Below are 25,607 nucleotides of genomic sequence, written 5' to 3'. Positions count from 1 at the left end.
GGCTCTTCCCTTTTGACTCATCAGCGTCAAATACGCCTAAATATATCTAGCTCTTGACTTTTCTATAAGGCGAGAGAACAAATGCATTATGATTTTCCAGGAGCCCTCTGGGAAATCACAAAGACAGTTTTAGGTGGAAAAGTCATCATTTAGGATTTAATTTTAGAAACGTAAAATATCAAAAATTGTCACAAGATTTCAACACTGATTAAGTTGGATCTGGGTTACTGAGAACAGTACTTGGCTAACTAATAAAATATTTCTAAAATAAGCATTATTGTAACCTTATCTATTTCCTAAGAAACTTTTGTTTCCTTAAATAATCAAAGTCATAACAAAGTCAGCATCAAGCACAAACGAGTGATTTTGATAATACATGGAATCTCTACTATGTAGGCAGATTACACAGAAAGCAATTAATAACCTTCTACAACCTCTTCCTAAGAGCAGACCAGTAGGGAATTCCCTGGTAGTCCAATGCTTAGGACTCCATGCTTCCATTGCTAGGGACCCGGGTTAGATCTCTGATCAGAGAACCAAGATTCTGCAGGCCGTGTGGTGTGGCCAGAAAAAAAATAGCTGACCAATAATCTAAGAAAATGTTTGCCTTTTAATAAAACATTAAAATTTTTTTTTCTTTTTATTATTTTTTTTATTGGAGGCTAATTATTTTACAATATTATATTGGTTGGTTTTGCCATACATTGACATGAATCCGCCCCAGGTGTTATTATATACTAAAGTTCCTTTTGAAAATCTTACTTAAAAACCCATCAACTCCTAGTCAGCTTTGACTATGACATAGACTTTCTGCATCTACAGATACAGATGTAGCTCTGCTATATCTCTTATAGCTGCTGCTGCTGCTAAGTCGCTTCAGTCGTGTCCAACTCTGTGACCCCATAGACAGCAGCCCACCAGGCTCCCTGTCCCTGGGATTCTCCAGGCAAGAACAGTGGAGTGGGTTGCCATTTCCTTCTCCAATGCATAAAAGTGAAAAGTAAAAGTGAAGTTGCTCAGTCATGTCTGACTGTTCATGACCCCATGGACTGCAGCCCACCAGGCTCCTCCGTTCATGGGATTTTCCAGGCAAGAGTACTGGAGTGGGTCACCAGTGCCTTCTCTGTCTCTTATAGCAGAGCTTCTCAAAGTGGAAAAAAGGAACACATTGATTAACATTAACTATATGCAGTCTCTCTGTAGCATGTAAAAATAAAAAGTGAGAGTACATCAACTTAACTTCTATTTCATATCAGTGATGCAGTATTCCATTTTACTGAACTTATCTAGATACCTTTCCCACTCAACAGTTAACTCCAAGGTTGAGTTACTTAAAGCTCTTAGAAATTATCTTCAAGATGACATACTTCCTGTTGAAAGTTTGTCAGAATAATGACTCAGTTTGGTTAGGTACAAATGTACATTTTTTATAATCTTAAACATTTAGTCGGAGAAGGTGATGGCACCCCACTCCAGTACTCCTGCCTGGAAAATCCCATGGACGGAGGAGCCTGGTAGGCTGCAGTCCATGGGGTTGCTAAGAATCAGACACGACTGAGCGACTTCTCTTTCACTTTTCACTTTCATGCATTGGAGAAGGAAATGGCAACCCACTCCATTGTTCTTGCCTGGAGAATCCCAGGGACGGGGGAGCCTGGTGGGCTGCTGTCTCTGGGGTTGCACAGAGTCGGACACTACTGAAGTGACTTAGCAGCAGCAGCAGTTAGCAGCAGCAGCAGCAAACATTTAGTATATATGATGCTAGCTTATACAATCAGTAAGCCCATATACGTTTAGGAAGAACATACCCAAGCAAAATTTACAAATATATTATTTCACATGGATAGTTATTTAACACAAGACATAGCTGTGTTTATTAAGCCAAATATTAAGCTAGTCTTACTTGTCAAAAGATTTACCTAAATTTACTTGAAGCGTTTCTTAGTTTCTATGAGAATACCTCTGTTTTTCACATTGAAAATATTTGAGTTTCAGTTTCCTTAAATTCTGGTAATATTTGGAATATTCAACTTACATAAATATTTATTCTAGGCCAATCAGAATAAAACTTCTTCAAGAGATCTTATAATCTCAATTTCCCTGGTGGTCCAGTGGTTAAAAATCCATCTGCCAGTGCAGGGAACATGAATTCAGTCCCTGGTCCAGGAAGATTCCACATGCCCTGGGGAAACTAAGCCCATGCACTGAAACTACTGAGGCTACATACCTAGAGCCTGTATTCCACAACGAGAGAAGTCAACTTAATGAGCAGCCCAGGCACTGCAACTAGAGAGTAGTCCCTACTCCCTGCAACTAGAGTAAGCTCTCAAGCAGCAACAAAGACTGAGCACAGCCAAAAATAAAACAATTTTTAAGAGATCTTATAATCTTATTTGGCTGTACTATCTGGAGTTAGGAAAACATTACACGTTTACGCAGTGAGAGGGAAAGGCTTTTCTGAATTATAAACATGTAAATACGCAGATATACAGAGATAAAAACTTCAGTTATACAGTGTCAACCATGAGTCACTCGTAATCCAGAAATATAAAACTCACCTGCCCAGATACCCACTTCCAGCTGGGCATGGAATTCTTGATTTGAGCTTAAGGTGGAAAACTAACCAGATTGCCTGCTATCATCCACTCAACAGAAACAAGTTCTCTCTAAAACTATAGAGAGCTTCATCTTCATCTATTGACAGAGATCACCAAATGGTCAGACAATGAAACCCAAAGAATTCAGCACCAGAAATCAAGTGATTACTGAAAAGGTATCAGAATCAAATCCTTATCATGCTACTGATGGATGCAAGTCTGGAGATCAGGAGTGAAACACACCATTTTTCCCCATCACTGACCAGGAAGGCTCATCACCTGTGTGGAGTAAGCAGGGATCAAGGCAAGGTCTGGCCCTATACAAGTCACAGCCCCAAAAGCGCCAGCAACAGGCTGCACTGGGCAACTGAGGAGGTGGTTTTACTCAATCTGTTGTAATAGGGATAATGCACTTTAGTGAGGAAAGTCTCAAAGAAAAAAAGAAGAAAATTTGGGGTTTTATACAACAAGGGAGTCACTAAAGAAGGGCATAAGTGGTCTTATCTCAGGATGTGGGAGAGTAGGGTGGTCCTTTGTGACTCGTCCTTTGAAAGAACATAAAAAGATCACCAAAGGAGGCAGTTTCTCTGTTTTCTGTGGGCAGAGGGATCAGCTTGAACATTGTCAGAACTGTTGCCTCCTTGTCTATTTTCAGAAAGAGATTGTGTAGAATTATTTTTTGTTTTGTTAATGTTTGGTAGAATTCAAAGTGAGGCTATCTGAGCCTGGAGGACTTTGCTGTCGTTGCTAGAAGGTTTTTGTTTTGTTTGTTTTACTATGAACTCAGTTCTCTTCATAGATACAGGATTATTCAGGACATAAACCTTTGATGGTTTAAGATATTTCAAGGAATTGGTCCATTTTAACTAAGTTGTTGAATGTTGGGCATAGAGTATTCCTAATGTTCCCTATTGTGTTTTTAATGCATTTATAGTCTGTTTTCTTTTATTTCTGTAATTGGTAATTTGTACTTTCTTTTATTTTTAAGTCAGTCTGAAAAGAGGTTTATCAATTGTGTTGACTTTACAAAAAACCGATTTTGTTTCATTTATTTTTCTCTGTTGTTTTTCAGTTTTTAATTTCATTGACTTCCTCTTTTGTCTTTATTTCCTGTCTTTTCTTTCTTTGGGTTTATTCTGTTGTTCTCATTCTAGTTTCCTAAGGTGTAAGTATAGACAGTTGATTCAAGACCTTTCTTCTTTTCTAATAGAAGCATTTAAACCTATGAATCCTCCTCTAAGCACTGCTTTAGCTGTATCTCATAAATTTTAATGTCAGATTGTAATTTTTATTCAATTAAAAATATTTTCTAGATTCCCTCGTGAGTGCCTCTTTTATCTATAGGTTACTTAGGATATGTTTTTAACTTACAAACTTGGGATTTTCCCAAATATCTTTTATTGATTTCAAGTTTAATTTGATTTGGTTAGAAAACATATTTTGTTTGATTTAGTTTCTTTAAAAATTTTTAAGCTTTATTTTATGGCTCAAAATATGGTCTATCTTGGTTAATGTTGGGTGCAAATTTCACTTTGAAAGGTCATTTTTGTACAGAGAACAAGTAGAGTCCATCAAGAATTGTACTGAGCTACAGAGTGCTGGCTGGCCAGGCTCTGACAAAATTGATTGAGACGCCAAAATGAGAGTAACACTTTAATCACTCACTATCCAGTACTATTGCCTAGAAAATCCCATGGATGGAGGAGCCTGGGCTGCAGTCCGTGGGGTCGCTAAGGGTCGGACACGACTGAGCGACTTCACTTTCACTTTTCACTTTCCACTTTCACACATTGGAGAAGGAAATGGCAACCCACTCCAGTGTTCTTGCCTGGAGAATCCCAGGGACGGGGGAGCCTGGTGGGCTTCCGTCTATGGGGTCACACAGAGTCGGACACGACTGAAGTGACTAAGCAGCAGCAGCAGGATAGTGTAAGCAAGAGGAGAAAGCACTGGCTCCCGTAATGTTCCCTTTTCCTGCATATCTGCACAGATGGAGAGAATGTCTCACTGTGGAGAGACCCCAGAACAGAGGACTCACACCATTGTATAGACGGGGCACCAGGGATAGGCAGCAGGGAAAGGATAGGAGTACTGGATGAGACTGGAGAAAAGTGTCTTCAAGGTTTCCCGAAATCTGAATATAGAATTTCCTGGCCTAAGGGTGTAGCTATGTGTGGAGCATGGCCAGCCAAGAGGCCTGAGTCCTGACTGTAAACCCCCTCAGAAACTGCAGCACACCAATTCTGCTGTGAATAGGGCACCTCTCCCGGGTAAAAGTCTTTGTAACTCCCTTTGGTCAGACCTGAAAGATCACTGTAAGTGTTTGACCAGGAGTTAGACTCCTTAACGTCTTTTGTGGTTGTCAGCATTGATGTTGCATGGGTGTCCAGTCATGTCCGACTCTTTGTGACCCCGTGGGCTGTAGCCCACCAGGCTCCTCTGTCCTGGGATTTCCCAGGCAAGAATACTGGAGTTTCCTTCTCCTGACCCAGGGGTAGAACCCACATCTTCCGTGTCTCCTGCATTGCAGGCAGTTCTTCACCCACTGAGCCACTGAGATTCCCTGTGGTTATCTAAGCAAGATGTAATGGTGGCCATGAACTGAAACAGTAACAGTAGGGAAAGACCTGAAAGTAAACTTCAAAAGCTTTAGTAGGAGGTATTGCCCAGACTTGGTAGTAGACTGTTGTCATAGGTTGGGTTTCCTGGGAAGCAACTTCAGACAGAATTTAGAACACAGGATGTTTATTGAGTGTCTCTGGGGATCAACATGCGTGAAAGGAGAGAAAGGAGGGGGTAGTGGGCAAAGGAAGGAATCAGCTATGATGCAGACCCATCGACAGCCATGGCCAACTTCCCACTTACACAGGAGCTAGAATGGTCCTTCACAATTGTCTTAGCTTGGGCTGAGATGGTGAGGACTTTATCCTTCCATATAAATTGATTGGGGACCACTCCAGGAAGGGGCAGAGCCTTGGCTTTGATGGCTCTCTGAAGGTGCAGCAATTTCTGAGGGCACTGTCACCGAAGGCTACTTGTCATCCGTTTCCAGCGACTGCCCACAGAGAGCAAAAGAGAGGCCCCCGCACCTGCCAGGCCTTTGACTTGGGTGCCCAGAGGGGTGGAGGTGCTCTCGCTGAGGTAAGTAGTCCAGGACCAATAGGTTGTAGGAAGATGCCAGGTTATGTTCTGGACATGCTGACAACTTGGAAATCAATAAACAGGATCAGGTCCCCTTTTCCCAAGTTGTACAGAGAATCAGTTGGATTATCATGTTTTCACTCTATGTATTACCTAATGCTTTGATGTCTTGGGGCCTTGCTGACACTGGAGAGGAATACCCCTCGCAGGTCTCGCTAATCCATAGAGCCCCTGTTCTTCAAATGCCATCTGGCGATCTAGTGCCCACATCCCCCGTCTAGGGCCCCGCCGCCTTTGTCACACTCTGTGCCTCTGTGCCCTAGCTTAGCCTCTCTAGGGTCAGGGGCCAGACCACTAGGCCGGCCTCTACACCCCGGAACCCACCCAAGTGATTCAGATGGGCAGTCCTGCCTGCGTTCCTGCCTTACCTTGCCTTCCCATGGAAACCACAGCAGAGACTGGCCCACGTTTCCCCCTCCCTGCGCCTCCTGACTGACCCTGATGGTTCCCCGTTGTCCCTGCATGGCGTGCCGTGCTTCATATTTCTCGGAACTGTGAGTATGAGCTTCTTCCTTCATAACGGTCATTTCTGTGTCTGCATGTGTTACTGCACTTGGTTAAAACAAATTCTGGGTGCATTTTAAAGCAGGAATTTAAGTGATCTAGGTTTCCAGACCTATCATCTAGGCATCTCTTCACCTACCCTCTGTTGTCAGTAGCTCAAAGAACACTGCTGAAAGAATGCAGGTGAGGAAGAGAGAGAAGAAATGCCATTTTAAGTAAGAATTGTTCTATTTAATCCTATAACAGTTCTATTTTATAAAGAAGAAAACTGAGAGTCCACAGAGTGTACTCAGTGGTGATCACATCACACAGATGATTGATTAGGTAGCTTGAAATTGACCTCTGGCCTATCAGTTTACCATGTTCCTTCCATTCCATCTGCGTCTCACCTGAAATGCTTATTTGATCTCTTGAGCAGTGAGGAAATTGCTGTGTGACGAGGTTGTCTAAGGCAATTACATGAAAGCGAGACTAGAAACACCCATCCCAGAGTGTGGCCAAGACTACAGCACTAGTTGTGAGCAGTATTAAGTGAAAAGGGGACCCACAATCAGGTAACTTTGGGGAAGGCAGGTCAACCATCTCAGAGTCTGTGATTTTCTTATTTGCATTGTAGTGCTTTCAAAGTTCATTTGACTCCAGAATGTGTATGTGTGTATGCATACACACATGTACATCTGAGGGACACTTTTAGGGGATGCTGACCTCGTACTCACATTTTTCTGCTCCACCTGCACCGTAGGATGCTGCAAGCCTCCCCTGAGCTCCAAGTTTACTGCCAGATGGTTAGATAGTCAGTTGAGAGGTTATAAAGAGCCTTCTGAATTATACCCACTGATATCCGCCAATAGTAGTGCCAGCAAATAAGTTGTTTTGAGGGGAGAAGGCAGATGTGGAAACATTTCAGAAAATTTCAGAAAATAATCTGGACAACTCTCTGAATTCATTAGTCTTAACTGAGAACCTGAATTGTGTAAGATATAGTGAAAAAACAAAAAGTTGGGACCCATAGACTAGAGGCTGCTGCTGCTGCTGCTAAGTCACTTTAGTCGTGTCCGACTCTCTGCGACCCCATAGACGGCAACCCACCAGGCTCCCCTGTCCCTGGGATTCTCCAGGCAAGAACACTGGAGTGGGTTGCATTTCCTTCTCCAATGCGTGAAGGTGAAGTTGCTCAGTCGTGTCTGACTCTTCATGACCCCATGGACTGCAGCCTACCAGGCTTCTCTGTCCATGGGATTTTCCAGGCAAGAGGCAAGTGATGTAAAATGAGAGATGTGGTGTAAGAAAGCCGAGCTGCAACCTGGCCCAGCGAGAGCCTGGGGGTCAGGCAGTAGTGGGGGTCTGTGAGGGCACTCGCTGCTGCTCTCCTCCTTGCCAGCTTCCTTCTCTGTCTGCTGTGGAAAGCAGTGTCTTCCCAGGAAGTCAGCACAGTCATAATTGCCTCTATGAGCCGGGCAAACAGACGTTCGAAGAGGGATCTACTGCAAGGGAGTTTCTAGTCTCATTAAAAAGATGCTATTTATACACAGGAAGCCGTGAAGACACTGATTGCTAGAAAGCACAGCTCAGACAGGACTGCTATCCAGTTGAAGTGGAGAGGCTCCTTGAAAGCTGGTGAGATGGGCTTAGTGCGGTCTGGGCTGCAGCGGTGTGGAGATGCAGCTGTTCTGTGCTTAGACATCAGAAGGGCCAGCCTGGACTACAGGACAAATCTCTGGACACCCCCCACATCAATAGAGCCAGACTACTTTGGGGCCCAGCACAACCAGCTGTGAGATCTCCTTAGGCACACAGTCCCTTTCACGTGCCTCTGCTTCATGTTCCGGCTGCAGCCATGTCCCTGAGGAAACAGGATTGTAAGGGGCTAGTGTGAGACACAGGTGAAATTGGGGGAAAATAGTTGGCAAGAGGTGCTTAGTCAGTGTCCACACCCGCTCTCCCGGCGCCTCTCCTGCTTTGGGCAGCCCAGCGGGAAGAGCACGGAAGGCACAGGCACCAGGGAGAGGGAGCCTCTTTTCGCCTCCTGTCACCCATCTCACGCAGCAAGCAGGCTTCTCTGCACTTCCTGCATGTCTTCCTTCTGAGGTATCTGCACGTCCCAGCAGTCCCACGACCTGTGACGAGGGCACAGCCGCCCGCATGTGGCCGGGCAGCAAAGGGCTGGGCCAGCCCGGGCACTGAGCCTGCCTCGTGCTGGGACAGGCCCGTGCCCAGGCCACCCCAGGCCAGCAGGGAGTCTGTGAGCTGCGCTTGCTTCACTCTCCTGGACCCAGATCCACCCGGGCAGGAGCACAGGGAGGCGGCTCTGGGAAGTCAGAAGGGAGCCCAGCATCTCTGGCTTCCAGAAGAGGCTCCTCAAAGAACCCAGTTGATAGTGAATCTCCTTCCACTGTGGAATGACCTCCACATTTTTCAAATTTATTTTTAATTGAAGGATAATTGCTTTACTGCTTTGGCTTCTGTCATACGTCAGCATGAATCAGTCGTAGGGACAGATATTTCCCCTCCCTCTTGAACTTTGCTCCCACCTTCCACCCCTTCCCACCCCTTTAGGTTGTTACCGAGCCCCATTTTAAGCTCCCCAAGTCATACAACAAATCCCCACTGGCTGTCTGTTTTACATATGGTAGTGTACATGTTTCCATGCCACTCCCTCCATCGTCTCACCCTCTCCTTCCTCCCCGGCTCGTTTGTCCCCATAGTCTGTTCTGTATGTCTGCATCTGCATTGCTGCCCTGAAAACAGGTTCACCAGAACCATCTTTCTAGATTGCATGTATATGCATTAATGTATGATATTTGTTTTTCTTTTTCTGACTTACTTCACTCTGTGTAACAGGCTCTAGATTCATCCACCTTATTAGAACTGATGTTCTAATAAGTGTTCCTTTTTGTGGCTGAGTAATACTCCATTGGGGCTTTCCTGGTGGCTCAGATGGTGAAGAATCTGCCTGCAATGTGGGAGACCTGGGTTTGATTCCTGGGTTGGGAAGATGCCTTGGAGGAGGGCTGGGCAACCCACCTGAGTATTCCTGCCTGAAGGATCTGCACGGACGGAGAAGCCTGGAGGGCCACAGTCCATGGGGTTGAAAAGAGTCAGACACAACTGAGTGACTAAGCACAGCACAGCACAACATTCCATTGTATATTCTATGTACCACAGCTCTTTATCCATTCATCAGTTAATGGATATCTAGGTTGCTTCCATATCCTAGCTATCATAAATAGTGCTGCAGTGAACACTGTGGTACATGTGTCTTCTTCAATTTTGGATTCCTCAGGGTTTATGCCTAGTAGTGGGATTGCTGGGTCATATGGTGTTTTTATTCCTAGTTTTTTACGGAGTCTCCGTTCTGTCTTCCATAATGACTGTATCAGTTTCCATTCCCACCGACAGTGCCAGAGGGTTCCCTTTCCTCCACACCCTCTCCAGCACTTGTTGTTTCTGGATTTTTTTTATGATAGTCATTCTGACCAGTGTGAGGTGATACCTCACTGTAGTTTTCATTTGCAGACCTCCACATTTGGATGCGGCTCCTCACTGGGTTCCTGGCAGAGCCTGCAGACCCTCAGCAGGGGGCATTAGCTATGTCAAGGCTACATTGACTGTGGGATTTTAATGCAAAAGCAGTTTGTGAATGTGGTGATAGATGTGGATTAATGTTCAAAGCATCAAAATTGATCTTTTAGTTTATTTTTAAATATAAACTTTTTTTTAAAGCCCTGTAGGAAGCACTGGGCTTGGGAGCTTGGATCCCAACTGTGCCTCTTACTGTGAGGAGCGAGCAAGCAATCTGTTTCTCTGCCGTCAGGCTTCTCATCTGTAAAATCAGAACCATAACATGATTCTGAGGATTTTCATGAGAATTAAAGGAAGTATTGTGTGCAAAAGTTCCTAATTTACTGCCTAGCACAGAGGGAGTAGATGCTGAATAAACTAATGGAATAAATGATTTAATTCTTGGTAGAAGGCAATGGCAAGCCACTCCAGTACTCTTGCCTAGAAAATCCATGGACGGAGGAGCCTGGTCGGCTGCAGTCCATGGGGTCGCTACGAGTCAGAGATGACTGAGTGACTTCACCTTCACTTTTCACTTTCACACATTGGAGAAGGAAATGGCAACCCACTCCAGTGTTCTTGCCTGGAGAATCCCAGAGACGGGGGACCCTGGTGAGCTGCCGTCTATGGGGTCACACAGAGTCGGACACGACTGAAGTGACTTAGCAGCAGCAGCAGCAGCAGCAGAAAAACAAGCTGAGTACGTCCTCTGTGGATGAGTAGGTCAGTCTGTGCCCCAGTGAGTACCCAGGGAGGCTGGCTGACCACTGGCAACAGACTCAGCCAAGAGAGGCCAGAGGCAAGCAAGGCTCCTCTCACTCCACACCCCTGAAGTCCACCCCAGGGGCACCCGAAGAGACTTCCTTAGGCTGGAGGCTTCCTGTTGGCCTTGGAGGCCAGAACTCCCAGTTCAGGCTGCATCTGAGTAGGCTGTGTTCCATATCTGGAAGCATCTTGGGCTGGAAATAAGTATTACACATGAAGTTGTGATATGTGGACTCAAAGAAATGAAATTGGATCTGGAGTTCAGATTTTAAAAATTAATTTTTATTGATTTTTAGTATTACAGAATTAATATATAATCACTATAGAAGTTATAGAAAAAAATCACTTGAAATCTCCCAAACTAGATAACATTTCTATTAACATTAGGGTATATATTGGCCAATCTTTATTTTGTGTATAAATCTTTCATTAACAAGATGAAACTCATAGTATTGTTTCAAGATCTATTTCCCCCATGTCCGCCACCACACACACACTATAACATGCTGTTGACTTCTCTAGATGTTATTAAATATTTCTCAAAAATATTATTTTCATGGCTACATGTTAGTCCATTTTATAGACATGTCATGGTATTTTTAGTTAATACATTGTTGTTGAGCATTTAGGTTGTTTACAACTTTTTAGTATTTTAAACTCTTTACTGGGTATCTTTGTAGCCTTTCATCATTATTTTCTTAAGATAAACTTCTAGATAAACTCGTGTTTTCTGAGCAAAACATGTAAAATTTGAAGGTTTCTGATATGTTTGAATTAAATTCTGTGGATCTGTGAAAACAAGATTTTTATGGCTGTGCTTGGTCTTCGTTGCTGTGCGTGGGCTTTCTCTAGCTGCAGTGAGTGGGGGCTAATCTCTGGTTGTGGTACGTGGGCTTCTCATTGCAGTGGCCTCTCCTGTTGCAGAGCACAGGCTCTAGGCGTGTGGGCTTCAGTAGTTGTGGTGCATGGGCTTATTTGCTCCCAGATATGTGGAATATTTCCAGACCAGGGATCAAACCTGTGTCCCCTGCACTGGCAAGCAGATTCTTAACTGCTGGACCACAGGGAAGTCCCTTGATTGTGGTTTTATTTACCATTTGGTGTGAATCCCTAGAACAGGATTATCTTCTATAATTTCAGTAATATATTAGACCTGGTATATTTGTATTAGGGAAATATGCTGTATTATAAATAATATATTTTGTAAAATAGCAGTGATCATCAGTGTGATTTTTAAAAATCTGAGAAGAATAAATGTAAAGGAATAGAACAAAATTTCCCATAACCTCTCTTCCCAATTAGATCCATTCTTCACATTTTAGTATTTTTTCTTCCAGATTTTTTTCTGTACACTTACACAGGCTGAGATCATCCTATAGCCCCATTTGATACTTGTGTTGGTGTGGCTTGTGTGCAGTGAAATATGCTAGACTTGTCTCCATCTGCTTTGTGCTCCCAGGACACACGTTCTAACCCCCTTGTTCCTCATACCACGCAGCATTGTCATGAGCACCAGGCAGATGCTCATGCAAATAAATAGCATGCAATCATTTCCCCTGCACATGTTCACCTTTACCTGGGACTTCCTAACCTCTGCAATGTGTTGGGATCCAGTCAGATTTGCAGCTTTGGAGTCTAGAGATATTAAATTTTGAAGTGAGCTTTTAGAGTTTGACAGATTCAGAAGAAAAAAATTGTATATAAAATGAATTGATATCATACAGACCTAGTTCAGCCTTCTTCAGTATCTGCTGATACTTAATAAGCAAACAAAAATTAAATCAGAATCCCTAGATTTTCCTCTATTGAGAAAAATATACTGAGTAGCTCAGGATTAAACAGCAAGCCTATTTTGCTTTAACATTTTTGTATTTTCAGCTTAAACTCGTTGAATCCATTTCTTCTTATTTAGTTGAATCTAGAGATGCTGACTTAACTTCTTTGCTTATCAGCAGATACTAAAGAAGGTTTTCTAATGGAGTAGACCTAGCATAGGCTTCAAAGTCATACCTGTTTGAGGTCAAGTCCTGTCTCCAGCCTTTGTGAACTCTTTGGTTCAGGTGCATTATCTAGTCTGGAGCCTGAATTTTCTTATCTCTGGAACAAGATTCAGTTCAGTTCAGTCACTCAGTCGTGTTCGACTCTTTGCGACCCCATGAATCACAGCACGCCAGGCCTCCCTGTCCATCATCAACTCCCGGAGTTCACTCAAACTCACGTCCATCGAGTCGGTGATGCCATACAGCCATTTCATTCTCTGTCGTCCCCTTCTCCTCCTGCCCCAAATCCTTCCCAGCATTAGAGTCTTTTCCAGTGAGTCAACTCCTCATGAGGTGGCCAAAGTATTGGAGTTTCAGCTTTAGCATCAGTCCTTCCAATGAACACCCAGGATTGATCTCCTTTAGAATGGACTGGTTGGATCTCCTTGCAGTCCAAGGGACTCTCAAGAGTCTTCTCCAGCACCACAGTTCAAAAGCATCAATTCTTCGGCGATCAGCTTTCTTTACAGTCCAACTCTCACATCCATACATGACCACTGGAAAACCATAGCCTTGACCAGATGGACCTTTGTTGGCAAAGTAATGTCTCTGCTTTTTAATATGCTATCTAGGTTGGTCATAACTTTCCTTCCAAGGAGTAAATGTTTTTTAATTTCATGGCTGCAGTCAGCATCCACAGTGATTTTGGAGCCCAAAAAACTAAAGTCTGACACTGTTTCCACTGTGTCCCCATCTATTTCCCATGAAGTGATGGGACCAGATGCCATGATCTTAGTTTTCTGAATGTTGAGCTTCAAGCCAACTTTTTCACTCTCCTCTTTCACTTTCATCAAGAGGCTCTTGAGTTCCTCTTCACTTTCTGCCATAAGGGTGGTGTCATCTGCATATCTGAGGTTATTGATATTTCTCCCAGCAATCTTGATTCCAGCTTGTGCTTCTTCCAGCCCAGTGTTCCTCATGATGTACTCTGCATATAAGTTAAATAAGCAGGGTGACAATATACAGCCTTGATGTACTCCTTTTCCTATTTGGAACCAGTCGGTTGTTCCATGTACAGTTCTAACTGTTGCTTCCTGACCTGCATACAGGTTTCTCAAGAGGCAGGTCAGGTGGTCTGGGATTCCCATCTCTTTCAGAATGTTCCACAGTTTATTGTGATCCACACAGTCAAAGGCTTTGGCATAGTCAATGAAGCAGAAATAGATGCTTTTCTGGAACTCTCTTGCTTTTTCCATGATCCAGCGGATGTTGGCAATTTGATCTCTGGTTTCTCTGCCTTTTCTAAAACCAGCTTGAACATCTGGAAGTTCATGGTTCACGTATTGCTGAAGCCTAGCTTGGAGAATTTTGAGCATGACTTTACTAGCGTGTGAGATGAGTGCAATTGTGTGGTAGTTTGAGCATTCTTTGGCATTGCCTTTCTTTGGGATTGGAATGAAGACTGACCTTTTCCAGTCCTGTGGCCACTGCTGAGTTTTCCAAATTTGCTGGCATACTGAGTGTAGAACTTTCACAGCATCATCTTTCAGGATTTGAAATAGCTCAACTAGAATTCCATCACCTCCACTAGCTTTGTTCGTAGTGATGCTTTCTAAGGCCCACTTGACTTCACATTCCAGGATGTCTGGCTCTAGGTGAGTGATCACACCATCATGACTTAATTAACTGAAATATTGAATGTAAAGTTCCCAGCAGTATTTGGAACATATTAAATGCTTAATCAGCATTTAACTTTCCTTCTGCTTTCTCTAAGGACCATTGTCAGTGGTTAGATTTAAGACTGAGGCCATCATCCCGGAAGCACCAACTGTGACCAAGAGCTGTTGGTGGGAAAAACATAGGCAGCTAATCCACATAAATAATGATCTCCAGGTATTAACTGATTAAGTTCCTGAACAGATTCTTAATAGCAGTTAGTTAGACTTCTTTCTCAATCTGCTTCTTTTTTCTTCAATCTCTGTGGCTTGGAGGAAGAGTATGATTTGTAAACAATTTAAAGAGGTATGTAAAAGATTTGTGGGTAGTATTTTGGGTATTGTTTTAATTTTAAAAAAAATCACCAGTGTGACATTTTACAGAGCAAGATTCCATGATTTCTTTGTTAAAATAAATATTTAATTTCTTACTAGTTTCTTGATGAGTTTACAGCTTTGAGGTCACAATTGAGCTCGCATTTTTTATACTGGTAAAAATAAAATTACAGCTTCCAGTTCTGCAAGATGATGAGCTGAGATAACTCAAAAAACTCCTGCTATAAACCTTTCAATATACTGGATAAAATACAACAAAAATTAACAGCACAACTCAACACATAGGATGAAAGAGAAGTCTTAGGTGCCAGTACTAGGAGGTTCTAAAGACAAGAGTTAATAGTCATACCTTCTGACCCTGGGGCTTCCCGGGTGGTGCTGGTGGTAAAGAATCCACCTGCCCATGCAGGAGATGCAAGAGATGTGGGTTCTGATCCCTGGGTGAGGAAGATCCCCTGGAGTAGGAAATGGCACCCCACTCCAATATTCTTGCCTGGAAAATCCCATGGCCAGAGGAGCTAGCAGGCCCCAGTCATGGGGCCACAAAGAGTTAGACACGATGAAGCATAGCCTTCTTCTGTTTTTTCCCTGACACTGCAGCTAATGGGGAGGAGCAGAGCATTTAATGGGAAAATGTAGCAGCTAGAGTTGGTGTCATCTTCTTGGGAAGATGATGTGAGGCTGGGAGATGGAACTAAAAACCTTATTCAAAACCAAGACCCACTATGAGGTGTGCATCAGGGTGGAAGAGTGGATTCTTTATTATACTCAGCTCTTGCTATCTCTGTTTAGGTTCTGAGTGAGGGGAAAAAACCTCTCCTTAAGAATGTGAAATCTTGGGCCTGTACCATACATGACTCCAAATTTACCTCAGTTCATTGCTGAGACCCTACAAATTGAGAAATCACCTAAAAGTTAGTCCCTGTTTAGTGATAACCCAGGGCATTTGAGAAACATTCATATATTTAATGAATGTCCAAATAGGAGAAAATAGAATAAGAGAAATATTTGAAAGATGCATAGCTATAAGTTTTCCAAAATTCATTAAAGTTGTGAATCCTTAATTCAATAATGACAACACATTACTCATCATAGTGAAACTACAGAACTCTAAAGACATTGCTGTTGTTGACGTTTAGTCTTTTAGTCTAGTCTAGTGACTGAGTTTAGTATCTGACTCTTCTGAGACACCATGGACTGTAGCCTGCCAGGCTTTACTGTCCATGGGATTTCCCAGGCAAGAATACTGGAGTGGATTGCCATTTCCTTCTCCAGAGGATCTTCCCGACCCAGGGATCAAACCAAGTTTCCCGCATTGGCAGGCAGATTCTTCACTGCTGAACCACCAGGGAAACCCCTAAAGACAATTGTTGTTGGTCACTCACTCAGTCGTGTCCAACTCTTTGTGACCTGATGGACTGCAGCACAGCAGGCTTCCCTGTCCTTTGCTATCTCCCAGAGCTTGCTCAGACTCTTGTCCATTAAGTCAGTGATGCCATCCAACCATCTCATCCTCTGTTGCCCCATTCTCCTCCTTCCTTCAATCTTTCCCATCATCAGGGTCTTTTCCAAAGAGTCGGTTCTTTGCATCTGGTGGCCAAGTTATTGGAGCTTCAGCTTCAGCATCAGTCCTTTCAGTGAATATTCAAGGTTGATTTCCTTTAGGATTGACTGGTTTGATCTCCTTGCAGTCCAAGGGACTTTCAAGAGTCTTCTCCAACACCACAGTCCAAAAGTATCAGTTCTTCAGTGCTCAGCCTTCTTTATGGTCCAACTCTCACATCCATACATGATTACTGGAAAAATCATAGCTTTGACCATGCAGGCCTTTGTCACAGTGTAATGTCTCTGCTTTTGAATACTCTGTCTAGGTTTGTCATAGGTTTTCTTACAAGGAGCAAGTGTCTTTTATTTATTTATTTTATTTGGAGGCTAAATTATTTATAGTATTGTAGTAGTTTTGCCATACACTTACATGAATCAGCCATGGGTGTACATGTGTCCCCCATCCTGACTCTCCCTTGCACCTCCCTCCCATCCCATCCCTCAGGGTCATCCCAGTGCACCAGCCCTGAGCACCATGTCTCATGCATCGAACCTGGACTGGCGACCTGTTTCACATATGATAATATACATGTTTCAGTGCTATTCTCTCAAATCATCCCACCCTTGCCGTCTCCCACAGAGTCCAAAAGACTGTTCTATACATCTGTGTCTCTTGCTGTCTCACATACATAGTCATCGTTACCATCTTTCTAAATTCCATATATATGCGTTAGTATACTGTATTGTTGTTATTCTTTCTGACTTACTTCACTCAGGATAATAGGCTCCAGTTTCATCCACCTCATTAGAACTGATTCAGATGTATTCTTTTTAATTGCTGAGTAATACTCCATTGTGTGTATGTACCATAGCTCTCTTATTCATTCATCTGCAAAGGACATCTAGGTTGCTTCCATGTCCTGGCTATTATAAACAGTGCTGCGATGAACATTGGGGTACACATGTCTCTTTCAATTCTGGTTTCCTTGGTGTGTATGCCCAGCAGTGGGATTGCTGGGTCGTAAGGCAGCTCTATTTCCAGTTTTTTAAGGAATCTCCACACTGTTCTCCATAGTGGCTGTACTAGTTTGCATTCCCACCAACAGTGTAAGAGGGTTCCCTTTTCTCCACACTCTCTCCAACATTTATTGCTTGTAGACATTTGGATAGCAGCTATTCTGACTGTCATGAAATGGTACCTTATTGTGGTTTTGATTTGCATTTCTCTGATAATGAGTGATGTTGAACATCTTTTCATGTGTTTGTTAGCCGTCTGTATGTCTTCTTTGGAGAAAAGTCTGTTTAGTTCTTTGGTCCATTTTTTGATTGGGTCGTTAATTTTTCTGGAATTGAGCTGCAGGAGGTGCTTGTATATTTTTGAGATTAATCCTTTGTCAGTTGCTTCGTTTGCTGTTATTTTCTCCCATTCTGAAGGCTGTCTTTTCACCTTGCTTATAGTTATAGTTTCCTTTGCTGTGCAGAAGCTTTTAATTTTAATTAGGTCCCGTTTGTTTATTTTTGCTTTTATTTCCAATATTCTGGGAGGTGGGTCATAGAGGATCTTTATGTCGGAGAGTGTTTTGCCTATGTTCTCCTCTAGGAGTTTTATAGTTTCTGGTCTTACATTTAGATCTTTAATCCATTTTGAGTTTATTTTTGTGTATGGTGTTAGAAAGTGTTCTAGTTTCATTCTTTTACAAGTGGTTGACCAGTTTTCCCAGCACCACTTTTTAAAGAGATTGTCTCTTCTCCATTGAATATTCTTGCCTCCTTTGTCAAAGATAAGGTGTCCATAGGTGCATGGATTTATCTCTGGGCTTTCTGTTTTGTTCCATTGATCTATATTTCTGTCTTTGTGTCAGTATCATACTTTCTTGATGACTGTAGTTTTGTAGTATAGCCTGAAGTCAGGCAGGTTGATTCCTCCAGTTCCATTATTTTTTCTCAGGATTGCTTTGGATATTCAAGGTTTTTTGTATTTCCATACAAATTGTGAAATTATTTGTTCTAGTTCTCTGAAAAATACCGTTGGTAGCTTGATAGGGATTGCATTGAATCTATAGATTGCTTTGGGTAGTAATTTTCACTATATTGATTCTTCTGATCCATGAACATGGTATATTTCTCCATCTGTTTGTGTCCTCTTTGATTTCTTTCACCAGTGTTTTATAGTTTTCTATATATAGGTCTTTTGTTTCTTTAGGTAGATTTATTCCTAAGTATTTTATTCTTTTCGTTGCAATGGTGAATGGAATTGTTTCCTTAATTTCTCTGTTTTATCATTGTTAGTGTATAGGAATGCAAGGGATTTCTGTGTGTTGATTTTATATCCTGCAACTTTACTATATTCATTGATTAGCTCTAGTAATTTTCTGGTGAAGGCTTTAGGGTTTTCTATGTAGAGGATAATGTCATCTGCAAACAGTGATTTTTACTTCTTCTTTTCCAATCTGGTTTCTTTTTATTTCTTTTTCTGCTCTGATTGCTGTGGCAAAACTTCCAAAACTATGTTGAATAGTAGTGGTGAGAGTGGGCATCCTTGTCTTGTTCCTGACTTTAGGGGAAATGCTTTCAATTTTTCACCGTTGAGGATAATGTTTGCTGTGGGTTTGTCATATATAGCTTTTATTATGTTGAGGAATGTTCCTTCTATTCCTGCTTTCTAGAGGGTTTTTGTCATAAATGGATGTTGAATTTTGTCAAAGGCTTTCTCTGCATCTATTGAGATAATCATATGGTTTTTATCTTCAATTTGTTAATGTAGAGTATTACATTGATTGATTTGCAGATATTGAAGAATCCTTGCATCCCTGGGATAAAGCCCACTTGGTCATGATGTATGACCTTTTAAATATGTGGTTGGATTCTGTTTGCTAGAATTTTGTTAAGGATTTTTGCATCTATGGTCATCAGTGATATTGGCCTGTAGTTTTCTTTTTTTTGTGGCATCTTTGTCTGGTTTTGGTTTTAGGGTGACAGTGGCCTGAAAGAGTGAGTTTGGAAGTTTACCGTCCTCTGCAACTTTCTTGAAGAGTTTGAGTAGGATAGGTGTTAGCTCTTCTCTTAATTTTTGGTAGAATTCAGCTGTGAAGACGTCTGGTCCTGGGTTTTTGTTTGCTGGAAGATTTCTGACTACAATTTCGATTTCCGTGCTTGTGATGGGCCTGTTAAGAGTTTCTATTTCTTCCTGGTTCAGTTTTGGAAAGTTATACTTTTCTAAGAATTTGTCCATTTCTTCCAAGTTGTCCATTTTATTGTCATATAGTTGCTGACAGTAGTCTCTTATGATCCTTTGTATTTTGTGTTGTCTGTTGTGATTTCTCCATTTTCATTTCTAATTTTGTTGATTTGGTTTTTCTCCCTTTGTTTCTTGATGAGTCTGGCTAATGGTTTGTCAATTTTATTTATCTTCTCAAAGAGCCAGCTTTTAGCTTTGTTGATTTTTGCTATGGTCTCTTTTGTTTCTTTCACATTTATTTCTGCCCTAATTTTTAAGATTTCTTTCCTTCTACTAACCCTGGGGTTCTTCATTTCTTCCTTTTCTAGTTGCTGTAGGTGTAGAGTTAGGTTATTTATTTGAATTTTTTCTTGTTTCTTGAGGTATGCCTGTATTGCTATGAACCTTCCCCTTAGCACTGCTTTTACGGTGTCACATAGGTTTTGAGTTGTTTTTTTTTCATCTTCATTAGTTTCTGTGCATATTTTGATTTCTTTTTTGATTTCTTCTGTTATTTGTTGGTTATTCAGAAGCATGTCATTCAGTCTGCATATGATGGAATTTTTAATAGTTTTTCTCCTGTAATCGAGATCTAATCTTACTGCATTGTGGTCAGAAAAGATGCTTGGAATGATTTCAATTTTTTTGAATTTACCAAGGCTAGATTTATGGCCCAGGATGTGATCTATTCTGAAGAAGATTCTGTGTGCACTTGAGAAAAAGGTGAAATTCATTGTTTTGGGGTGAAATGTCCTACAGATATCAATTAGATCTAACTGGCCTATTGTATCATTTAAAATTTGTGTTTCCTTATTAATTTTGTTTAGTTGATCTATCCATAGGTGTGAGTGGGGTATTAAAGTCTCCCACTATTATTGTGTTATTGTTAATTTCCCCTTTCATATTTGTTAGGCTTTGCCTTAGCTGTTGTAGTGTTCCTATGTTGGATGCATATATATTTATAATTGTTATATCTTCTTCTTGGATTAATCCTTTGATCATTATGTAGTGTCCTTCTTTGTCTCTTTTCACAGCCTTTACTTTAAAGTCTATTTTATCTGATATGAGTATTGCTACTCCTGCTTTCTTTTGGTCTCGATTTGTGTGGAATATCTTTTTCCAGCCCTTCACTTTCAGTCTGTATGGCTGCTGTCACCGTCTGCAGTGATTTTGAAGCCCAAGAAAATAAGGTCTTTCACTGTTTCCATTGTTTTCCCATCTATATGCTATGAAGTGAAGGGACTAGATGCCATCATCTTAGTTTATTGAATGTACCAGCTTTTTCACTCAACTCTAAAGACAGTAGGAGATACTAAAAGCAACCAGAAAGAGAGAGAGAGAAGCCAGATTATCCACCAAGGAACCATATTAAAAAGCCTAGTTAGTAATGGCTTACCTGATAGCTCAGTTGGTAAAGAATCTGCCTGCAACACAGGAGACCCTGGTTGATTCCTGGGTCGGGAAGATCCTCTGGAGAAGGGATAGGCTATGCACACCTGTATTCTTGAGCTTCCCTTGTGGCTCAAGCAGTAAACAGTCCACCTGCAATGCAGGAGACCAGGGTTCGATCCCTGGGTTGGGAAGATCCCCTGGAGAAGGGAAAGGCTACCCACTCCAGTATTCTGGCCTAGAGAATTCCATGGACTCTATAGTCCATGGGGTCTCAGAGAGTTGAACACACCTGAGCGACTTTCACTTTCACTTAATAATAGTGGAAGCCAGGAAAATAATAACTTCAGAGCATTTCAAAGTGCCAAAAATTCTTACTCAATGAAGCATCATTCAAGAGTGAGATTAAAATAAAGACTTTATGGCCCATCCTCTTTTCTAATAAAGATTAAGGCAGTATACTTTCCTCTAAGCAGATTAAGTTGCTTTCTAGAGATTTTCATATTTTAATTTTCAGTTCAAAATATATTCTAATTTCTATTGAAATTTCTTCATTGGCTTGTGTGTTATTGAGAAGTATATTATTAATTTCTAAATTAATTGACTTGCATTGGCAGAGAAAAGATCTGCATAATTTCATCCATTTGAAATTTACTGAAATTTTGTTGATTTTCACAGCATTTTCAGTGTTTCATATGTACTTGAAAAGAATGTATATTCTGTCTTTATTGGATTCAAGATGTGTCATTTAAGTCTTCTTGCTATATTTATTTGCTTGCTTTTTTTAGTTGCAATGTATGCCTAAATCTTCCACTAGAATTTAAAATTTTTCTATTTGCTTTGTATACTTAGAGGCTGTGTTTTTTAAAGCATACAAATTTAGGTTTGGTTTTCTCTTCCTTAAATAATACCTTTTTGGCATTATTAAATGTTCTTCTTTATCTCTAATAGTGTATACTGCCTTAATGTCTACCTTGATATAAATACAGGTGCATTAGCTTTCTTTTGGTTAGTGTTTGCATGACACATCATTCTGTTAACCTTTATCTGACTTTAGATGTATCTCTTATAAATAGCAAGTAAGTGGATTTTTTAAAAATCCAATATGAAAATCTCTCTTTTTTAATTGGAATATTTAATTCAATGTGATTAGTGAGATATATGGAATTGGATCATCCATCTTAATAAGTATGCTTCATTTATTCTATTTTGATTTGCTTTTCATTTCTTTTTTGGATTAACTATTTTTTATTCTTCCTTTTTTTAATCTTCTGTTAGCTTGACAGTTATAAATATTATTATTTTTTAGTGATTACCCTAGAGATTATAATTACCACTTTCTTATAAAAGTCTAATAAGTAAAATTAATACTCTTAACATCCTCAAAGATAATACAAGGACACTAGAATAATCCTCTCCTGACTTATAGGCCAACTGTCATATATTTTAATTTTACTTCAATTGTATATTTTTAATCTATGTATTTTTAACTCAACAAAACATCACTGTTTGTAGAGTTAGTGATTGTTTTTATTTTTCCATATATTTACATTTTTCGTTTCCCTTCATTTCTTCCTGAATCTCTAGTTTCCTACTTAGGATCCTTTCCCTTCTGCCAGAATAAACATGCCGAGTATTTTCTTTAAAGTATATCTGCTTGAGACTCTTCCAGTTTTTCTTTGTTGGAAAATGCTTTCCTTTTACTTTAATTCCTTTATTTTCTGCATATAGAAATTGACACTTCGAAGATATCATTGCATTGTGTTCTAGTTCTCATTGGTTTTGTTGAACGTCAACTGTTGGTCTAATTTCTGCACATTTACAGTTTTGTTTTATTTTGTTTCTAAATTTTTTGCTGCACCGTGAGGCTTGTGGGATTTTAGTTCCCCAAATAGGTATCGAACCTGGGCCCACAGAGCAGTACCAAGTCCTAACCACTGAACTGCTAGGGAATTCCCTAATTTCTGCACATTTAAAAGTCAATCTATCTCCTCCCCGGCTCCTTATAAGATTTTCTCTTTGCCTTTGGTTTTCAACAGTGTTACTGATATGTCTAGATATAATTTGTTGTTGTTTTTATTTTTTCATTTATTTAGCTTAGACTTCATAGGGCTTCTTGGACTTGTGATTTGTTGTTTGTCACCTATTTTGGAACATCCTCCGCCATTCTTTTCAAACATTGATTGCTTCTAGCGTGTTCTCTCTCTCATATTCTGGAACTTCACTTACATGTGGACCTTCTCAGTGAGAAGTGAATTTACTGTGTCTGTTACTATCTCTCTGCTTTCCATTATTTTATCCCTATTTTATTCTCAATATTTTTTTCTGACCTAGTTTCGCTATTCAGTTGTATCTAACTTTCTGTTAAACCCATTTATTGAGCCCTTGACTTCAGTTTTTGAATTAAAAGTACCATTTGTTTCTTTTTTTAAATGATCTTCACTCCCTGCTGAAATCGTCAGTCTTGCCTTTTATCTCCTTGAACCTATAAATTAATTTTGAGATCTGTGTCTTACAACCAGTTTCTGGTTATAACCAGAAAATAACCAGTTTCTGGATTGCCTGTGGATTTGCTTCTATTGAAGTTCTTTCTTTTGTTCATATTGCCTTTCCTTTACATGTGCCTGGTTATATTTATGATGAACAGACTATTGCAGAATTGTTTATAGAAATAATTTTGGGCTTAGGATGATATATCTTACCCCAAAGGAGATTCACATTTTCTTCTGCCAAGTAACTCTGGGCAGTAGTACTTTGCCTTACCTTAGTCCAGTTTCAAATCATTCAAAGCTGTGCCAAGTCCTACAAGGGCCTGCCTACCTAATTTATCCCCATTCCAGGCATGTAGTCTTTTGAAGTCCCAGCAGAGAAAGTCCCCACCCTCACCCTCTTGGGAGGGCTCTTGCATCCATTTTCTCTCCCTCTAACCTCCTGGGGTCATCAAAAGTATTGTCCCACCCTCTAGCCATTCCTTCTTTAATGCCACCAACAAAAATCTTTTTCACAGTTGAGTGGGCACCAGGTCATTGAAAATCTGCTCTTGAGACGGCCGTCTTTGGTTCCACAACTCTTCCGTCCACCTCGTGTGGCCTTGCATTCATGGCTGCATCCACCTCCTCCACCGTGGCGTAGGTGACAAACCCGAAGCCTCTGGAGCGCTTGGTGTTTGGATCCCTCATTACCACACAGTCTGTGAGCGTTCCCCATTGCTCAGAATGGCTCCTCGGACTCTCATCGGTTGTTTCAAAGCTCAGTCCTCCGATGAAGAGCTTCCGCAGCTGTTTGGGCTCTTTGGGAGACTCTGATTTAGACGTGACGGCAGTGGAGGCGGGGAAGACTTCAACGATGCTTTCTCGCGGCGTCCACGGGCAGAAAGGAGTAACCTTATGAACGTATCTCTGGAGAAGACTCTTGAGAGTCCCTTGGACTGCAAGGAGATCCAACCAGTCCATCCTAAAGGAGATCAGTCCTGGTGTTCATTGGAAGGACTGATGCTAAAGCTGAAACTCCAATACTTTGGCCACCTCATGTGACGAGTTGACTCACTGGAAAAGACTCTGATGCTGGGAGGGACTGGGGGCTGGAGGAGAAGGGGATGACAGAGAATGAGATGGCTGGATGGCATCACCGACTCTGTGGACATGAGTTTGATTGTACTCCGGGAGTTGGTGATGGACAGGGAGGCCTGGCGTGCTGTCATTGATGGGACCGCAAAGAGTCACACACGACTGAGAGACTGAAATGAATTACGGCTTGTGCTTTGTCCTAGTAAGAAGTTACTGCCTTATTTCTCTAATAAGCATTTAATTTCATATTTTTACCATTCATTTGTCTTTAAATCACTTAGAGTCCACTTTTCTATAATGTGCTGCTAGGAATCCAGTTTGATATTTCTCCATCTAGTAATCCAGTTTTCCCAACACTAGCTATTGACATTCTGCTCTTTCCTTCTTTTTTCATTTCTTTTCACTTCATTTTCATTAAATATGGACCAGTCATTTGAGTATTATTCCGCTAGCCTCACTTTTCCTCAAATCCTGTAGCTTTTATTGTCCAATTTTTACATAACATGGTGATTTTATGTATGTTGCATTATAGTAGAATTACCTGTATTTGGACATTTTCATAATAAAATGGGTTCTTTTTACTTTTTAAATTAATATGTAAAAAGAAAGAAATTATCTATTATTCCGGTTTTGCAAAAAGATTTTTTTATAAGTAGGCATTAAACTTAATGCCTTTAATATACTTTTTCAGAATTGATTGAAATGTTTTTTGGTTTGTTCCTCTTTTTGTCTACTATTGTGGTGAACTTCATTGATCCATCCTTACCCTTCTGAATAAACCCTTATTTAAGCACTATGTATTATTTTTAATGCACCATTATATGTGTAAGTTAATATTTTGTTTAGGATTTTTACATCTACTTTTATAAAGGAGATGTGAACCTAATTTTTTATAATCATGTATTCCTGTATTTGGTTTTTGAATCATAGCATACTAGCCTCAATTGAGCAGTTTTTGTTCTTTTTCTGCTTTCTAGGACACCTTGTATAATATATGAATTACCTTATTTTTGGCTGTGCCTTGTGGTTTGCCTTAGTTCCCCCAATAGGGCTCGAACCTGGACCCTGGGCAGTTGAAGCACAGAGCCTTAACCTCTGGACCACCAAGGAATTCCCTGAATTAACTATTCTTTAAAAGATTGATAGCCTCCTGTATAAAACCATCCAGGCCAAGAGATTTGGGACAGAAAGGTGTTTTGGTTTTGTTTTTTTTAAAAAAAAAAAAAAAAAAC

The 25,607-nt window shown here is 40.9% G+C and overlaps 1 protein-coding gene across 1 annotated transcript in view; it reads left to right on the top strand.

Annotated features, from left to right (window-relative positions):
* ARHGEF4 (Rho guanine nucleotide exchange factor 4) overlaps positions 1-25,607 on the top strand; it is a 118,758-nt gene that overhangs the window by 11,223 nt on the left and 81,928 nt on the right. The gene's annotated exons all lie outside the window — the stretch shown is intronic.

Source organism: Moschus berezovskii, chromosome 2 (assembly GCF_049115385.1).
Source record: "Moschus berezovskii isolate FMDL1 chromosome 2, NW_MosBer_1.0, whole genome shotgun sequence".
NCBI classification, from domain to species: Eukaryota; Metazoa; Chordata; class Mammalia; order Artiodactyla; family Moschidae; genus Moschus; species Moschus berezovskii.
Note: the sequence above shows the minus strand (reverse complement) of the source record. Positions and strands in the feature narration are given on the sequence as shown.